Raw genomic sequence first — 7,103 nt, forward strand, 5'->3', positions numbered from 1 at the left:
CTACACCTCCTCCCTCCCTCCCTTCTCCCACTGCCCTCCTTCACTCTCCTTCCACTTCCCACTGCCCCTCAATCCTCCCTCCTCCTCCTCACTCCTCCCTCCTCCCACCTCTCTCTTTATAGGAATTAGGAATTCAAAATTTTAGTAATAGAACATATAAAATGTTGGTAGAATGGAGGTTTTTTGAATATAATAGGTAGGTAGTGTTTTTCTAATTTTGTAGGTTGTTTGAATAGAACTAGGTTTTACAAATTTTTAGTAAATGTAGGAGTGTTTAACTAATTTTGTAGTTTTTTTGAATCAGCATAATAATGTTTAGTTGATAGCTTATAGGGTTTTAGTAAGTCCTAAAATGAGGATAATAATGTTTTTATTTATATTTTGTTTTTGAAGAAACCAAGGAGCCCTGCATCATCTCCACCATCGTCCCCGTCACCGACCCCCTCCGACCTCTAGGTGAGACCAGCCAAATCCCCATGTCGCTGATGATGTAGATATTTTGATAGATGTAGTAGAGAAGTAGATGAGTAGCTGTGACAATTTCCATGGAATAGAAATTTTTTAATGTAGGCCTTTCAAATATGATGGAGATTAGACATGTGATATATAGTGTTGTGTACTACTAGTTCTTGCCCTAGTGGCCTATGTTTGCAGGGAACACCACATAGTGGCCTATGTTTTGCCGGAGTGTTGATTAATTTCCATTCTGGCAAATTTCACGTGCTCGATATGTCCTTTTTAGGAAATGTCATGCTGGATTTTTCCGTGAATTTTAGCATGGCTTGTGCTAGAATGTAGCAAATATCGAGTGCCTTGGATTTGCCGGAAAGAGCATTAAACGACATTTTGGGTTGAATTTAAGTCTGTTGGGACTCCAACTCCATACATGACAGTGAAAAACAGCGAGGGAGTGTCCACCATATATGAGAGAAGAAGAATGCCGACTGTTGTTGTGGGGGTCGCTCTTCCTCTTCTTTCTCGTGATAGACCTTTTGGTAATGCGTAGGAAGGAAGAGAAGAGCGACCATCACAGATGGTCGCAAATGTCAGAGATGAAGAATCCCGACTATTGTCATGGGGGTTGCTTCTCCTTCGTTCCCGTGTGCTAGACAATTTGGTGTAATGCACTCGGGGACGAAGGGAGGAGCGACCATCACCGACGGTCGAATATATCAGAGAGGGAGTGCCAACCTGATACGTCTCCGTCGTACCTACTTTTCCAAACACTTTTGCCCTTGTTTTGGACTCTAACTTGCATGATTTGCATGGAACTTAACCCGGACTGACGTTGTTTTCAGCAGAACTGCCATGGTGTTATTTTTGTGCAGAAATAAAAGTTCTCGGAATGACCTGAAAATCCACGGAGCTACTTTTCAGAATTAATAAAAAATACTGGCGAAAGAATCAACGTCAGGGGGCCCACACCCTCGTGGGCCCCCTGGATGTCCACCGATCTCAACTCCAACTCCATATATTTGCTTTCGCGGAGAAAAAAATCATAGAGAAAGTTTCATCACGTTTTACGATACGGAGCCGCCGCCAATCCCTAATCTCTCTCGGGAGGGCTGATCAGGAGTCCGTTCGGGGCTCCGGAGAGGGGGATTCTTTGTCGTCGTCATCATCAACCATCCTCCATCACCAATATCATGATGCTCACCGCCGTGTGTGAGTAATTCCATCGTAGGCTTGCTGGACGGTGATGGGTTGGATGAGATTTACCCTGTAATCAAGTTAGTTTTGTTAGGGTTTGATCCCTAGTATCCACTATGTTCTGAGGTTGATGTTGTTATGACTTTGCTATGCTTAATGCCTGTCACTAGGGCCCGAGTGCCATGATTTCAGATCTGAACCTATTATGTTTTCATGAATATATGTGAGTTCTTGATCCTATCTTGGAAGTTTATAGTCACCTATTATGTGTTATGATCCGACAACCCCGAAGTGACAATAATCGGGATACTTCTCGGTGATGATCATAGTTTGAGGAGTTCATGTATTCACTAAGTGTTAATGCTTTGGTCCGGTACTCTATTAAAAGGAGGCCTTAATATCCCTTAGTTTCCACTACGACCCCGCCGCCACGGGAGGGTAGGACAAAAGATGTCATGTAAGTTCTTTTCCATAAGCACGTATGACTATATTCGGAATACATGCCTACATTACATTGATGAACTGGAGCTAATTCTGTTTCACCCTATGTTATAACTGTTACATGATAAACCGCATCCGACATAACTATCCATCACTGATCCAATGCCTACGAGCTTTTCACATATTGCTCTTTGCTTACTTACTTTACCATTGTTACTGTTACAATTACTACAAAACTGCTACTGTTATTTTTGCTACTGTTATCGTTACTTCCATACTACTTTGCTACTAAATACTTTGCTGCAGATACTAAGTTATCCAGGTGTGGTTGAATTGACAACTCAACTGCTAATACTTGAGAATATTCTTTGGCTCCCCTTGTGTCGAATCAATAAATTTGGGTTGAATACTCTACCATCGAAAACTGTTGCGATCCCCTATACTTGTGGGTTATCAAGACTATTTTCTGGCGCCGTTGCCGGGGAGCATAGCTCTATTCTTTGAGTCACTTGTGACTTATATCTGCTGGTCACTATGAAGAACTTGAAAAACGAAAGAACTAAGATTTATCCCTCAACTACGAGGGGAGGTAAGGAACTGTCATCTAGCTCTGCACTAGATTCTCCTTCCGTTATTAGTAAACTTGCGACACCTAAACCTGCTTCTGCTATTAATTCTGATATGCTGCATGTTATTGATGATGCCACTTCTACTATGCGTGATACTTATGATGAAACTACTTCTGTGCTTGATACTACTGTGCCATTAGGTGAATATCTTGATGAACAACTTGCTAGGGTTAGAGAGAATGAAATTATTCAAAATGAATTTTTTGAAGATAGTGACGATGAAGGTTCTCCCCCTAAATATGAATTACCTATTGTTCCTGAGGGTTCTGTTATGGATGAAGAAACTGCTAGAGATTTTCTTGCTTGCAATGATAGATCTGATCCTAAGAAGTTATTAGCTAAGCTGAAACAGAAAACTCTAAATGCTAGAATGAAATATGACCCCGCTTTTGCTACTTCACGTATCTTTGTTACTGATAAGGATTATGAATTCTCTTTCGATCCTGAGATAATTACGTTGGTTGAATCTGATCCTTTTTTTGGCTATGAGTCTGAAACTGTTGTGGCACATCTTACTAAATTGAATGATATAGCCACCCTGTTCACTAATGATGAGAAATCTCGCTACTACTATATCCTTAAGATATTTCTGTTCTCATTAAAGGGTGATGCTAAAACTTGGTTTAATTCTCTTGTTCCTGGTTGTGTGCGTAGTCCCCAGGATATGATTTCTTACTTCTCCGCTAAATATTTCCCTGCTCATAAGAAATGATACATCTCCAACGTATCTACTTTTCCAAACACTTTTGCCCTTGTTTTGGACTCTAACTTGCAAGATTTGAATGAAACTAACCCGGACTGACGCTGCTTTCAGCAGAACTGCCATGATGTTGTTTTATGTGTAGAAAACAAAAGCTCTCGGAATGTCCTGAAAATCCACGGAGGCACTTTTTGGAAAATATAAAAAATACTGGCGAAAGAATCAAGACCAGGGGGCCCACACCCTGTCCACGAGGGTGGGGGCCGCGCACACCCTCCTGGGCGCACCACTGTCTCATGGGCCCCCTGAGGCTCCGCCGACCTCAACTCCAACTCCATATATTCCGTCTCGCGGAGAAAAAAAATCAGAGAGAAAGTTTCATCGCATTTTACGATACGGAGCCGCCGCCAAGCCCTAATCTCTCTCGGGAGGGCTGATCTGGAGTCCATTCGGGGCTCCGAAGAGGGGGATTCATCGCCGTCGTCATCATCAACCATCCTCCATCACCAATTTCATGACGCTCACCACCGTGCGTGAGTAATTCCATCGTATGCTTGCTGGACGGTGATGGGTTGGATGAGATTTACCATGTAATCAAGTTACTTTTGTTAGGGTTCGATCCCTGGTATCCACTATGTTCCGAGATTGATGTTGCTATGACTTTGCTATGCTTAATGCTTGTATTAGTGCCCGAGTGCCATGATTTCAGATCTGAACCTAGTATGTTTTCATGAATATATGTGTGTTCTTGATCCTATCTTGCAAGTCTATAGTCACCTATTATGTGTTATGATCCGACAACCCCGAAGTGACAATAATCGGGATACTTCTCGGTGATGACCGTAGTTTGAGGAGTTCATGTATTCACTATGTGCTAATGCTTTGTTCCGGTTCTCTATTAAAAGGAGGCCTTAATATCCCTTAGTTTCCACTAGGACCCCGCTGCCACGGGAGGGTAGGACAAAAGATGTCATGCAAGTTCTTTTCCATAAGCACATATGACTATATACGGAATACATGCCTACATTACATTGATGAATTGGAGCTAGTTCTGTGTCACCCTATGTTATAGCTATTACATGAGGAATCGCATCCGACATAATTATCCATCACTGATCCAATGCCTACGAGCTTTTCACATCTTGTGCTTCGCTTATTTACTTTTCTGTTGCTATTGTTACAATCACTACAAAACCCAAAAACATTACTTTTGCTACTGTTACCTTTATTATTATACTACTTTGCTACTAAATACTTTGCTATAGATACTAAGTTATCCAGGTGTGGTTGAATTGACAACTCAACTGCTAATACTCAATAATATTCTTTGGCTCCCCTTGTGTCGAATCAATAAATTTGGGTTGAATACTTTACCCTCGAAAGCTGTTGCGATCCCCTACACTTGTGGGTTATCAAGACTAATTTCTGGCGCCGTTGCCGGGGAGCATAGCTCTATTCTCTGTGTCACTTGGGATTTATATCTGTTGATCACTATGAGGAACTTGAAAGACGAAAGAACCAAGATTTTGCCCTCAACTACGAGGGGAGGTAAGGAACTGCCATCTAGCTCTGCACTAGATTCTCCTTCCGTTATTAGTAAGTTTGCGACACCTAAACCTGCTACTGCTATGAATTCTGGTATGTCGCATGTTATTGGTGATGCCACTTCTGCTATGCATGATATTTACGATGAAACTACTTCTGTGCGTGATACTACTTTGCCATTAGGTGAATTTCTTGATGAACAACTTGCTAGGGCTAGAGAGAATGAAATTATTGAAGATGCTATTATTGGTGATAGTGATGATGAAAGTTCTCCCCCTTATTATGAACTACCTGTTGTTCCTGAGGGTTATGTTATGGAAGAGGAAGCTGCTAGAGCTATCTTTGCTTGTAGAGATAGATATGATCTTAAAAGGTTATTAGCTAAATGGAAGCAACAATCTCTTAATGCTAGAATGAAACCTAACCCTGCTTTTGCTACTTCACCTATCTGTGTTACTGATAAGGATTATGAATTTTCTGTTGATCCTGAGATGATTACTTTGGTTGAATCTGATCCTTTTTATGGCCTTGAATCTGAAACTGTTGTGGCACATCTTACCAAGTTGAATGATATAGCCGCCCTGTTTACTAATGATGATAAATCTCGCTATTATTACATTCTTAAGATATTTCCGTTCTCATTAAAGGGTGATGCTAAGACTTGGTATAATTCTCTTGCTCCTGGTTGTGTGCTTAGTCCCCAGGATATGATTTATTACTTCTCTACTAAATATTTACCTGCTCATAAGAAACAAGCTGCCTTGCGGGAAATATATAATTTTGTGCAAATCGAAGAAGAGAGTCTCCCACAAGCTTGGGGGAGGCTTCTCCGATTACTTAACGCTTTGCCTGACCATCCTCTTAAGAAAAATGAAATACTTGATATCTTTTATAATGGACTAACCGATGCTTCCAAGGACTACTTGGATAGTTGTGCTGGTTATGTTTTCAGGCAAAGAACAGTCGGCGAAGCTGAATTACTATTGAATAATATGTTGACTAATGAAAATAATTGGACTCTTCCTGAGCCAATTCCCGAGGCAATTCCTGAACCAATTGAGCCAACTCCTGAGCCTATTCCCAAACCCACTCCGAAGAAGAGAGGTGTTTTATTTCTTAGTCCTGAAGATATGCAAGAGGCAAAGAAATCAATGAAAAAAGGTATAAAAGCTGAAGATGTTATGAATTTACCTCCTATTGAAGAAATACATGGTCTTAATATACCACCTGTTGAAGAACCACATTGTCTTGATAACCCAACACAGGTAGTAAAGGTAAATTCTCTCTATAGATATGATAAAGTTGAAATTCCCTCTACTAAATTTCATAGCCCTTGCTTAGATGAATTTGATGACTTTATGGCTAGACATGAAAGTTTTAATGCTTATGTTGGTAGAGAATTAAAGAATAATGCTTTCGAGATAGGATGCGTGAGCGATCATATGGCTAGAGTTAAAGGTGAACTTAAACTCATTAGTAAATATGCTTCTATGGTTGCTACTCAAGCTGAGCAAGTACTTAAGGCTCAAAATGATTTTCTCGATGAATTAAATAATAAACCTGACTTTGCTGTTAGAGTAGCTACTAGAACTGGTAGAATGACTCAGGAACCTTTGTATCCTGAAGGCCACCCTAAGAGAATCGAGCAAGTTTCTCAGAGAAACAATTTAGAGGCACCTAGTTCTTCTAAAACGAAGAAAAAGAAAAACGATAGAACTTTGCATGCTTCTAGTGAACCTGATATAGACACACCTAAGAATCCTAATGATATCTCTATTTCTGATGCTGAAACACAATCAGGTGATGAACATGAACCTAGTGATATGGTTAATGATAATGTTCATGTTGACGCTCAACCTAGCAAAAACAATGAAGTAGAGGTTGAGTCTGCTGTTGATCTTGATAACCCACAATCAAAGAATCAACGTTATGATAAGAGAGATTTTGTTGCTAGGAAGCACGGTAGAGAAACAGAACCATGGGTTCAGAAACCCATGCCCTTTCCTCCTAAACCATCCAAGACAAAGGATGATGAGGATTTTGAGCGCTTTGCTGAAATGATTAGACCTATCTTCTTACGTATGCGCTTAACTGATATATGCTTGCTAATTACACTTTTAAGGGTGGAATACCAAAGA

The sequence above is a fragment of the Triticum dicoccoides genome, chromosome 2B (assembly GCF_002162155.2).
Source record: "Triticum dicoccoides isolate Atlit2015 ecotype Zavitan chromosome 2B, WEW_v2.0, whole genome shotgun sequence".
NCBI lineage: Eukaryota > Viridiplantae > Streptophyta > Magnoliopsida > Poales > Poaceae > Triticum > Triticum dicoccoides.